Genomic DNA, 12024 nt, shown 5'->3' on the forward strand with positions numbered 1-12024 from the left:
CTAGCAAAAATGGCTCAAGGTTCAGCCAAAACGCACAAGCGTAACTCATACAAATCCCAAAGTAAAAGACTGCTCCAGAATTTGGGAAAGCTTTGGGGCATTCCTGAACCTTTGCTAACTTGGAAAAAAACAGGTAAATAGCTTTACTCTGTGTTAAGCACTGAAAGTCCCTCGACAGCATTGGGATGCCCTGGAGCAACTTCTGGCCTAGTTTGGCGTTTGTGACCGTTGTCAGTGGGCTCAAGGAGAAAAAAAGTGGAGCATTTTTAAACCTGCTGAAAAGGTGGAATCACAGATGCGCAATGATAACTATCCTTTCAAAATCAGGACAGTTGTAGAATATGGAATCAAAATGTTAACATGTTCAGTCAGGAATCATTGTTTTATCTATATCATTAACTTAGGCACCTTCTACACTGCCATATGGTCCAGAAAATCAAGACAGATAATCTACATTATCTGCTTTGAACTGGATTATCTGAGTCTACACTGCCATATAATCCAGTTCAAAGCAGATCATTTGGATTGTATACAGCTGCATAAAATCCACATTGAACTGGATTATATGGCAGTGTGGACTCAAATAACCCAGTTCAAAGAAGATATTGTGGATTATCTGCCTTGACATTCTGTGTTATATGGCTGTGTGGAAGGACCCTGAGATGCATAAATCAATGAAGTTTTTTTTTGGCTTGGAAGTTCATTTGGTGTTTTGGTTCTGAAGGGCTTCTGTTAAATTTAGGATTTTAAAATTTGTATTCATTTTGTTTCACTTATAATGCACATTTGTTAATGAAAAGGTGTCTTCCACTATTATTGACAGGAATTCACTTGAGCAGTTACAAATATGTAACCTAAACTTACACATTTGTGACTGTTTCATATTCATCATCCCTAAGTATGCCCCGTGAAAGTTCCCCAATCAGCACTTTCCAAGCTAATAAGCATAAAAGATTATTGACTGCCTAGATTTGTTTATTCTCTGAAAGAAGAAGATGTAGCTCAATATATATGAGTATTTCTTTCAATAAAACCTATTATTTATGTATTTCATACATTTGTATCCTGTCCTTCTCACCCGCAAAGGGGGACTCAGGGCGGCCTCACACAATGGCAGTCATTAGATGCCAAAAACACAACAGTTATAAAACAATTACAATTAAAACAGATAATTAAAACATCAATTATAAAAACATCTATTTGAAATTACACAAGTTTAAGTCATAATCCAGAGTCTGTCCATTATCAGTCGCATAAATCGTTCTTTCTATTATTGCTGTATCTGCTGCTCGAATGCCTGGTCCCACAACCATGTTTTAAGTTTTTTCTGAAAAGACAGGACAGAGGAGGCCAACTGATTTCTTTAGGGAGAGAGGTCCACAGACGATGGGCCACCACTGAGAAGGCCCTGTCTTCTCAGAGAAGATTAAAACCAGCACTTTGAATTGGATTTCTGTTGTTGTCATCTAATCTCCCTGTATAAAGTTCCCTTCCATATGGAGATCTACACACATGTCATAAGAAGGATACTGAATATCATATATTCAGTTAATCCCTCTGTTTACATAGCTGATGCAAACCAGCTGCATGGTTGCCTTTGGATAACCGAGCCCATAGCTATAGTAGTTGCACAGGCCATCTCTTTGACTTGAAACACTGCACTTTATTCCTCTGCCCCAAAGCATCTTAGAATATAGCATTGCATTTTAGTTCTAGTGGCCCCTCCAGGCCATCCTCTCCTCCATCCCAGTGGTTCTTTTTTTCTTCTTCTGTGATTCATATGTTATTTGAGTGATTATATTGTTTCTGTTTATGTGATTGTTTTAGTCAATTTTTATGGGGGTTTTTTTGTATTCTTATAGCGTTTTACAGTGTTTCAGTGTTTTATTGTACAATGTTTTATGCTGATTTTATATTGGAAACCGCCCTGAGTCCCTCTTGGGAGAGAGGGCGGTATACAAATAAACTTTTACTTACTTACTTACTTACTTACTTTGTCAATGATATATCAAGAGACATCCTTCTACACTTTCCTTTTTGTTTCAATATGGCACTTGATCCATGTCTGTTTCCCAAAGCTAGAAGCTATGGAAAGAAAGTAAAGGAAGATTGAAACACACAGGTAAAGGTATGTCAAAATATGTTCTGCTATTGGTCCTGTTAAAAATGCCACCTATTCAAAGAAAAAAATAATGATGCCAAAATGATAATTTAGGGGTTTTATAATTTATAATTTGCAAATTCGATGCCAATACAAACAAAACAGCAAGTTTTAGTTAATGAAACTGCAATCCTTTATGAACTCTTCTCTCTTTGTAAATAATCTACAATGATCATAGGGCCCTCACATATCTATTAGTTCACTCATTGCTCATTGTTTTTAAGGAGCCTTGTGCTGTCTAAACTGCTGACCTGAAGGTTGGTGGTTCGAATCCATGAGATGAGATGAGCTCCCATCTGTTAGCCCCAGCTTTCCATGTGGGACATGAGAGAAGCCTCCCATAGGTTGGTAACAGATCTGGGAGTCCCTTGGGCAACGTCTTTGTAGACAGCTGATTCTCTCACACCAGAAAGCAACTTGCAATATGTTCTCAAGTTGCTTCTACCATGATTTTAAAATTCACTCATAGCAGCTCACTAAAAATTTGGATTGTCTGCATTATTATCTAAGTGTATCCTAAAAATTTCCCAAGGTCAGCGGTTTGAATCCAAAATCCGTGAGAGTGGGTGAGCTCCCACTGTCAGCTCCAGCCCCCCTTGTGGGGACATGAGAGAAACAACCCACAAGGATGGTAAAACATCAAATATCTAGGTGACTCCTGGTAAGCGTCCTTGCAGATGGCCAATTCTCGCACACCAGAAGCAACTTGCCGTTTCTCAAATCACTCCTGACATGAAACAAAATCTGATTTTCCTGATAGCATAGTCTGTAGGAGGTAACATCAAATGAAATGTAGGATTAAACAATCACCTTCAGTCTGAAGAGGTATAGGTCACCAAAGATCATGAAAGGGGCCATGAATTTGCAAAAATATTTTGTGCATACAGTCCAAACAGTTTTAGGAACAAAAGTCAAGAGGCACTCATTGCAAATTCCTTGAAAAGAAGGAGAAGATGCTGAGAATTATTTGTGATTCAAGTGAGAAGTCACTTGACTTCGCAATGTGCAAATCTGGTGAGTCTGAAGAGGCAAAGGATCACATAGCAACTCAATGCTGTGCCACATATTTTGTAGATTGTAGACTTTTACCTTTCTCTCTTTTCCCTACTTTTCTATACCTTGGTTGTTCTCACTCTTTCGATGTAGTATAAATTTTTTTATAAAATTCTTTAAAAAAATGCTGTGCCACATAAAGATCCAGGTGGCACAAATGGAAAGGTTAAGTCTCAAAAGAGCTGGATTAAATCAAGTCAAGATTATGCATGAAATCAGACTCTCTGAAACAACCACAGAAGGCATAAAGAAATTATGCTTTGCAAGGATAATTCTACATAGGTAGAATGGTTTAATGATCCCTAGACATGTTGAAATTAAAATTTATGTTAGTTTTCATGTCACTTTTGCTGCCATGCCTCTCTGATGGTACAATCCTGGCATATCTCCGAAATACCCAGTTACCAGCTTTTTAATCATAACACTGCCAGAAGTGTTCAAAATCTAGTCCTTACCAAATCTATTTCATTCCAAACACCTATAAAAAGGAAAGATCACAGCAAGTTGAGTCCCGTTTGTGAAGAGCAAAGAAATGTCATGATTCAGTTTAAGAATCCTATGAGCCCAAGATCTTGGATTCATGCCTCAGCATCAAGAATAGTCATGGCTAGATGATCTGGCCAGCACAGAGAATGAAATCCCTTCTTACCATGCCCATAGCTGAAGAACACAGAAAGACCTCAGGAGCTTTGGACCATTACTCAGCTGAAATCCTTTGATTTTGGAAGGAATGTGCTATCCTTCTTTTGTGTGAGAAAGTTTAATAGCTGATTAAAATCTGTTAACAAATGAGGCACCTCACACTTGGCTAGGAACAATTACCTTCTGATCAGAGGCTGGAACCAGTACTTTGACATGAATTATGCTGCTAGCAACTTTCATTTTTAAAAAAATACCTTAGGTAAGAACAAAATTCTGTGTAATTTAAGGGAATTTTTTAGGAATGATAGACAGGGTAACATTCTCTTTTGGTACATTAATTCTCCCTTTGCTACTGTCATTACTGGATTTTTTAATAATTAGGCAGACAGCTGTGGACCATATAAAATACATTGGGCAACAAATAAAGTGATGGAAGGAAGGAGGAAAAAGATGAGGAAAGCTGTGGGATGCTGCCTTGTGGTGCCATATGTGTATTGGGTAGGACTCTGCAGTGGGAGGGAAGGAGAGCTGTAATGGATAGTCAGCTGACAAGTGAAGAAAGTAGAAATGAGAAACAGTGTGGACAAAAGAAACAGACAGAAGAGAGATAGAAGAGATCAAGAAAAACAGAGGGATGTGAGGAAACAAATAAAAATTAATGACGAGAAGAGGCAACAAATAAAAATTAATGAGGAGAAGAGGCGATACAACGAACACAGAATGGAAGACAGAGGAAGAAGATGGAGGAAATGGACAAAGTAGACTTATGTAAATGTAATAAACATGTTTTTTTCCAATGTGAGCATGATTGCGGTAAAGTTGCTCTAAGCTTCCTAGTAGAAACCTAATCCAATGGCATTTTCCTATCTTTGCTCTCCTATCTCTTTCTTACTTTTTGGAAACAAAGTGTAATACAAATATTTTTATACCTATGTCTGCATAATGTTATGTTGCACTGTAAAATAAATTGGTGGTTGAAGATGGGGAACCAATGTTAGTGCATGAGCTGGTCTCTGAGCATTATATTCCAATGGCACCAGATTTCATTTTATTTTGGAATCTAAACATAATCAGGTTAAAACTTGAAGGTAACCCCTTCAGGGAATACTAGGTGATGTAGACTATACTAATGGCAAACCATCTTTGTATATTCGTTGACTTTAAAGAACCCTGTGAAATGTTGGAGTTGCCATAAGATGACAGGTGACCTGTTTGAAACCACAAACTACCATGGCTTAATGCTATGGAATCCTGGGGATAGAGCATAATATGAGGACCTTCTCATGGGGAATCCCAATGAGAAACATTGAGATGAAACCTTTACACATATAAACAGACATGGATACAAGCAAGGATGCATCAGGCTTTCAAAAATGTACTCCAATGGAAAAGAGTGCATCTCTCTTCAAAAATGGACTCCGCTTATTCAGCTACTACTCTGCATGCCCATCAAGAATAACATATGCATGTCTCTCAGTGATGGAGATGACCTTCTCATTGCTTCAGCCTCTACATTTCATTAAGCCTCAATCACCCCCAATGGGATAGTTGTTGACTCTACTTGAAAGCAAATTGACAAAAAAAAAACTTAATCAATTTGCCCGGCCGCCAGTATTCAGGGACTACATCCAGCGTACAACCTGGTTTATGGCCAAGAAGTGATTTATAAATATAATGTACTGACTGACCAGGAGTAAGATGAGGAGAAAATACACAAGACAAGCCAAGTATCTGAAAGTTAAAAGTATCTTTGGGACATGGATATGGAATAGACCAATCCATTAACTGTCTCCTGTGTCAATTTGAGCACCACAAACCTACAGAGAGCAATAGTAAGTATCCATCATTTTGTTACCTGACTGAGATTGAAACCTACATTATTTCCGCCTTCTTAAACCCTCAGCCTGGTTTGGATCTGAATAGATTCAACTTTCTTACTGTTGCATTACCACTGCCACCTTTTAAAAATATTTATTGATTTATTTATTGGATCATTTATTACCAGAGAGGCTTCTCACCTGCATGTCCTAAATGACAGACACAACACCTTTCTGTCTGCGCTGTCTGTACTCTATTGAATTTGGCTGATACAAAAACAGGTCATTTCATTTTACTATATTTTTGAAGAATGTAATATCCTCAGTTTTCTTATATTTAAAATACTGAATGTGATTTACAGCAACATTTGAAGTCCTATTGATAAATAGCAATGTAGTTAAGTCCTTTTGGAAAAATTGCTTTGGCAGAAAAGTATTCAATTTTCCATAGAGATGCAATGATTCTGCCAGATCATTTCTCATTATAGATTCTACCTCCATTCTACTCCTGTTTTGAAGTAAATGAATTTTAATTTTGAACATCTCATTCTAAAACAAAATTCCCCCATAGCAGGAGAATGTCCTGAATGATTGGCTGTAAGGTTCCAATACGATTAAATTATGAATTTAGAGTGCATGTACATATCTTTAAAAAACAAAATTAAATATGAAATGCTGTCAAACTTTAATTATGCACATCACTTCTCCTTCAAAATACCATTAACCAATAAAAGATGCAGTCTCTGAGCAATAATTTTATATATATAAATATTGATATAGATATCACTGGCAATATAGGTATCACTGGCAATACCAAATATTTTAAAAATCCAATATGAACACTTACATTTTTGACTACATATGGCTACATTTTTTGATCAATACCATATTTGAGATATATTATTTTATGGATAGCAATATAATCTTAAAGATAAAAGTCAATTGATCACATAGACATTCAATCTATTTATAGTACATATTACTTCACTAGAGTAAATAATATCCACTGTTATTAACATGAAGTTATACCTGGCTTCATGTTTAAAGAACAGTGCAGCTTTAACTGGTATTGTAGAACTTGCAGACACAAAACAAAGGCCACTTTCTTCAGTTGTTGTTTGCACTGGACCCATGCCATATTGCACACCACTACCTTACCCCTCCACATATATACATTGGTCTTTGTAGGGACAGTGGCAAAATCATGCCCACCCATAGATCTTCAATATTCTGAGTTGTCCTTAAGAGTCATCATTATTGGTTAGATATTACTGAGAGAGTGGGTTTTTTTGCGAAAAAAGGATTTTGCTATACCTTCCTGATTTTATGCACTACACCAGTGGTTCTTAAAATATGCTCCATGGAGCCCTTAGGGCTCCATGAAGCATACTGAGGAGCTCCACCGTTCCCTTCTCCTCCCCCTCCAAGCTTTCCCTTCTCTTTCCAGCTCCTCCCTCTGCCTCCCTCATCACCAAAACCCTTTTTTCCTCATCTTCCTCACTACTCAGATCCTTTTCCCTCACCTTGCTTGCTTCCAAAACTCTATTTCCCTCCACCACTCAGGGGATGCTTTGATTGTGCTTTTCCTGAATGACAGAAGGGGGTTGAACTGAATGTCCACTGGGATTTCTGTTGTTGTTGTTGTTGTTGTTTTGTTTTGTTTTGTTTTGTTTTGTTTTGTTGTTGTTGTTACAAAGGCTGGGTGACCATCTGTTGATTCTGCTGTTCCTGCATGGCAGAAAGGGGTTGGTCTAGATGGCCCCTGGGGGACTTCCACTGTTGGTCAAAAAGTTTGCCCATGTCTGGCATATACACATTATACATAACATAATATATAAACATTTATTGGGAATCCATAAGAAACTTTTGCTTTAAAAAGCAAGAAGTGAAGGTACCATGGGTTTTGAGGGAAGGGGCAGTGTTTGTTTCCCTTGCTGCCTCTGGCTCAGCTCCTGGGGACTCACTCAGGCTGCTTGGTGCTGCTGGACTCCATCTTGACCAGCCTCCATTTCAGCATCCTGGGGTCAGCAAAAAGATGCAAACATTTGTTTTGTTTTGTTTTTTTTCCGGCCATGGCCCTTGATTCACCTGGACTCTCTTTTGAGTGAATGCTGCCACCATGACCCTGGATTTGTGTCTCATTACTCCCCTTACAAAACATCTGCTTTGTTTTAATCTGTTTTATTGCATTTATATGTTTTAATTGTTTTATAACATAATATGTTATATTTATTATTTGTTGTATACTGTGACATTAAATTTTGCCATAAACTGTAAGCCACTCTGAGTCCTCTTTGGGGTTGAGAAGAGCAGGGTATAAATATAGTAAATAAATAAATATGAAATAAAGAACTTGATGGCTGAAAAGGTTTGCTCTACACTGATCTTGTCATAGTGACTCACTGAAAACAAGCATACTCAAGAAGGGTCATTACAGATAGAAAGAGTATTTTAAAATGTTTGGAAAAAATGACTGAAAGGCATTTATTTCAGGACACTCTGATAAGAAGTATTTTGATGGAAATTTTCACAGTTTGAAACTTATTCTATACAAAATTCACACATTATAGTTTTATTCAGAAAACAGTACTTTCTGGCCAGGAAACAGGGTGGTATGTACAAAATAGCATTTCTATGCAGAAAGCATTGCTTCGTGATCCGAAAATCCTGTAATTGAGACATTCCATGTAAAATATGTTTATGGTTGTTGTAAACATAGAGTAGCTTTTTCTGTGCAGAAAATATTTCTACGATAGTATCTTCTGCATAGAAAATGCTGTTTATGCTACTAAACAAGCATATGTGAATTTTGTGTAGAATAAGTCCCAAATTGTGAATTGGCTTTAGAAATCATGTGATTTATTGATTATTTCTTGCAAAAATTGCTGAAGTTATTTCTTGAGCTAATCCTTCAAGAAGAAAATTAGTGATTAATTACATCCCCAAGATATTTATTGATGGTCTTCCATCCATGTGCTAACCAAGGCTGACCCTGTTTAGCTTTCAAGATCAACGAGGATCTCATGCCTTAATGATATTTGGGGCAAAGTTGTTTATGATTCCCATTTTCTTATATTTGCCCCATGGATTGACTAACCAATGTTCTTTTAATCTGCACAATGACATCTAAATGCTTTTAGTTGTGAACTGCTTTGAGTCTCTGTATGGAGAGAGAAAGCAGGATATAAATAAACATAATAAACATTTAAGTCTCTATGCACATGAGCATCATTCAGGGGTTGCTGGAGAAATAAGCTAGTCCTTTGGGTCTGAGCCTATCAAGGTTGGTGTTCTTAAAAAGTAGGCAAGGAAGGAAGCTTGAACAATATTGGGACAGTATTAAAGAGCATGAAGCTTCATCAGCATTTTCTAAAAAATTATCTGAACTTGGTGGCAAGGAAAGGTAGAGAATTTAACTTTGGTAACTCAGAGAAGGAAGGGAAGTGAGAGCAGGGCTGTACAATGGATGGATTATTTTTACAAGCAACAACCTAGGATGCAAAACACCTCTGGCATGCCAAGCAGATTATAATCATCCGCAGAGACATTCCTCTCTGCTCTTTTACTGTGCTGCATGTTCTGCTTTGCTGCCATAAATCTGTGCAATCCAAAATAATGTCCCTGCTGCCTTGCTGCTTCTAAGCTTTAGTGCTGCAAAATGGTATAATATGACAGTGACTTTAACCAGCAAACAGCTTCATCTTCTACTATATTGCTGCAAATGAGTACAATTTACATGAGTCACAAGCTTCATAATTAATCAGCACACCACAAACACCTTCCTCTTTTAACACTGTTCAAATATAAATATTGTCTCCATAAATAAGACACACACTGCTCTGTTTTTGCAGGATTTCCTCCTCTATATAATGAGGCTCATGGCCTAACCCCAGAATTTCTATTGGAGCCATTTTATGGATTTTGGCATCAAAAACCCTGTTAATCTGGCATGATGACCCGGAAACTGCAAAATAATTCTAAAGTTAAGTAGCAGTAGTATGGAAAAAGAATGATGTAGAGGCCATTTCCAACACATTCTGCTTAATAAAACTTGTAGATCAGTACTATTCTATATGACATGAAGTATGAAATGAAAACTTAGGAGACTCCGTTATCTAGGGCTGCTTTCACACTAACGCTCTATAGTTGCCTTGAGGCACTGCCTTGGAGTGGTGACTTCACATACAAACATTAAGAATTGTGCAATGTTCTGTACCATGATCAACATCTTCCTATATCACATACAGGCCTTCCAACTTTTCACAGGTGAAACTAGAGTGATGTCTACTCAACTAATATAAAGTGGACTCACAGCTCAGCTGCTGTGGGGTTGTTATGACAGCAGAAGTGCTACATCTGCATCAACATCATTTTATTACCTCTTCTCATGGCTCAAGGTGGGTGACAACATAGCTCAAAGAACACAATTATAAACATTACATAAAATACACATATTAAAACATATTTCTACAAAATACACATATTAAAACACACAGAACAAAGATTAAAATATAGTGAACACTGAGTACATAGGCCTAACAGAAGAGATAGGTCTTACATGTGTTTTATATTGTGGTAGCTTATTTAGCTGTCTGATCTTTTCTAGCAGGTCATTCCACAGTTGTGGGACAGCCAATGAAATGGTCCTCTGGGTGATGGTTGCCAGTCTGGTTCTGGTTCATTGGAGTAAATTACCCCCCCTGCAGAAGACCTAAGCGTGTGGGGTGGATTGTACAGGAGAAAGTGATCCTGTAAGTAACCTGGACCCAACTCATGTAGGGCTTTAAAGATCAAAAACAACACTCTGTACTTTGCCAGAAACTAATTAGCAACCAGTGTAGTCACTTTAATATGGATGTGATGTGCTCACTCCTGGATGTTCCAGTAACCAATCTGGATGTTATATTTTGAACCAACTGGAGTTTTCGAATTGGTACAGAAGTAGCCGAATATAAAGTGCATATTAGAAGTTCAGCTTTGAGGCCACCATCACATGTACCACCATATTTAGGTCCTTCAATTCTAGGAAGGGGCACAGCTGGTATATCAGCCAAAGCTGGTAGTACACACTCCTGACCGTCCCATCTACCTGAGCTGATATTAGGAAAGATGGCTCTAGGAGCACTCCCAAGCTGCGAACACAGTCTTTCAGGGGGAATGTAACTCCATCCAGAAGTGGTTAACACATCTCCACCCCATCTCCATCCCTAGGTTAGGACCCTTGATGCCAAGCACCTCCCATCTTGTTCAGATTCAGTTTAGATTTGTTTTTCCTCATTCAGCCCATTACCTTCTCCTTGCATTAATTCAGAGGATACATACTATCTTTAAACTGAGACAATTTTTGAAGTCCTGAAGAAATATATTTGGGAGTCATCAATGTACTAATAACACCTCACCTCATTACTCCAGATGATCTCTCCCAGAAATTTCATGTAAGTGTTAAAAAGCATTGGGGATAGAATGATATAACAGTTCAATTTTTGAGGAGCAGCTATCCACAAGCACAACCATCTGGAACCTGCCTAAGAAGTATGACCAGAACCACTGCAACACAGTGCCTCTGATTCCCAACCACCCCCACCCTCACCAGCATTCCAGAAGGATACCATGATTGATGATATCAAAAGCTGCTGAGAGATCTAGAAGCACCAACGGGGACACACACACACACCTTGTCTATGTTAAGATAGAGATCATTCACTAAGGTGACCATAGCCATTTCAACTCCTTATCCTGCTCTGAAGCCAGTATGGAATGGGTCAAGAAAATGTGTGTCATCAAAAACTGCCTGTATCCTGTCAATGGGAGTCAAAAGGACACAGGATTTACTTTTGAGCTTACTGGGGCTGTATCCACAGCATCTCTATGGTGCAAAAGCTTGGCCAAGTGTTCTTCTGTACTAGAGACCCCTGTTACAGAAAAGAAGAGGAGGGAGAGAGGGAAGGTGGTGCAGAAAAAAGAAGCACTAAGCTTGGCGGGTTGGAAGTTGGTAAGAGATGCTAGGACAATGGGGTCCAGGACATCCTAGAACTTTTAAGTAAAAATTAAAATTTAGTATTGGGAAGACTTTGCCAGAGGCACTACATTATTTCCTATGTCAAAATGATTTAGTACTGCACCCATTATAGTAAAACTGGGGCAGTAATTGTGCCACCAGATTGAAGGGGCTATTTTGTGCAATCAGCTAAAGAAACTGCAGTGAGGAGTAAGAAAAAGGAGCTAGGTGTGGTATTGTCTGTACTTGTGTTATGCCATTCATAGTCAGATCTATCTTACCTAAAATTGTCTTAAGCCATATTAAAGCTTCACAGAAGCATATTTCTCATTTTTAAAAATCCAGTCAAGAAC

General features: G+C 38.0%; 1 long non-coding RNA gene across 1 annotated transcript in view; it reads right to left on the reverse strand.

Annotated features, from left to right (window-relative positions):
* Positions 1 to 12024, reverse strand: part of LOC103279747 (uncharacterized) — a 199312-nt gene that overhangs the window by 74480 nt on the left and 112808 nt on the right. Inside the window, exon 3 of the long non-coding RNA XR_010002712.1 lies at positions 1994 to 2085. This is a non-coding gene — a long non-coding RNA (uncharacterized LOC103279747). The remainder of the gene's footprint in view (positions 1 to 1993; positions 2086 to 12024) is intronic.

Source organism: Anolis carolinensis, chromosome 2, assembly GCF_035594765.1.
Source record: "Anolis carolinensis isolate JA03-04 chromosome 2, rAnoCar3.1.pri, whole genome shotgun sequence".
Taxonomy (NCBI): domain Eukaryota; kingdom Metazoa; phylum Chordata; class Lepidosauria; order Squamata; family Dactyloidae; genus Anolis; species Anolis carolinensis.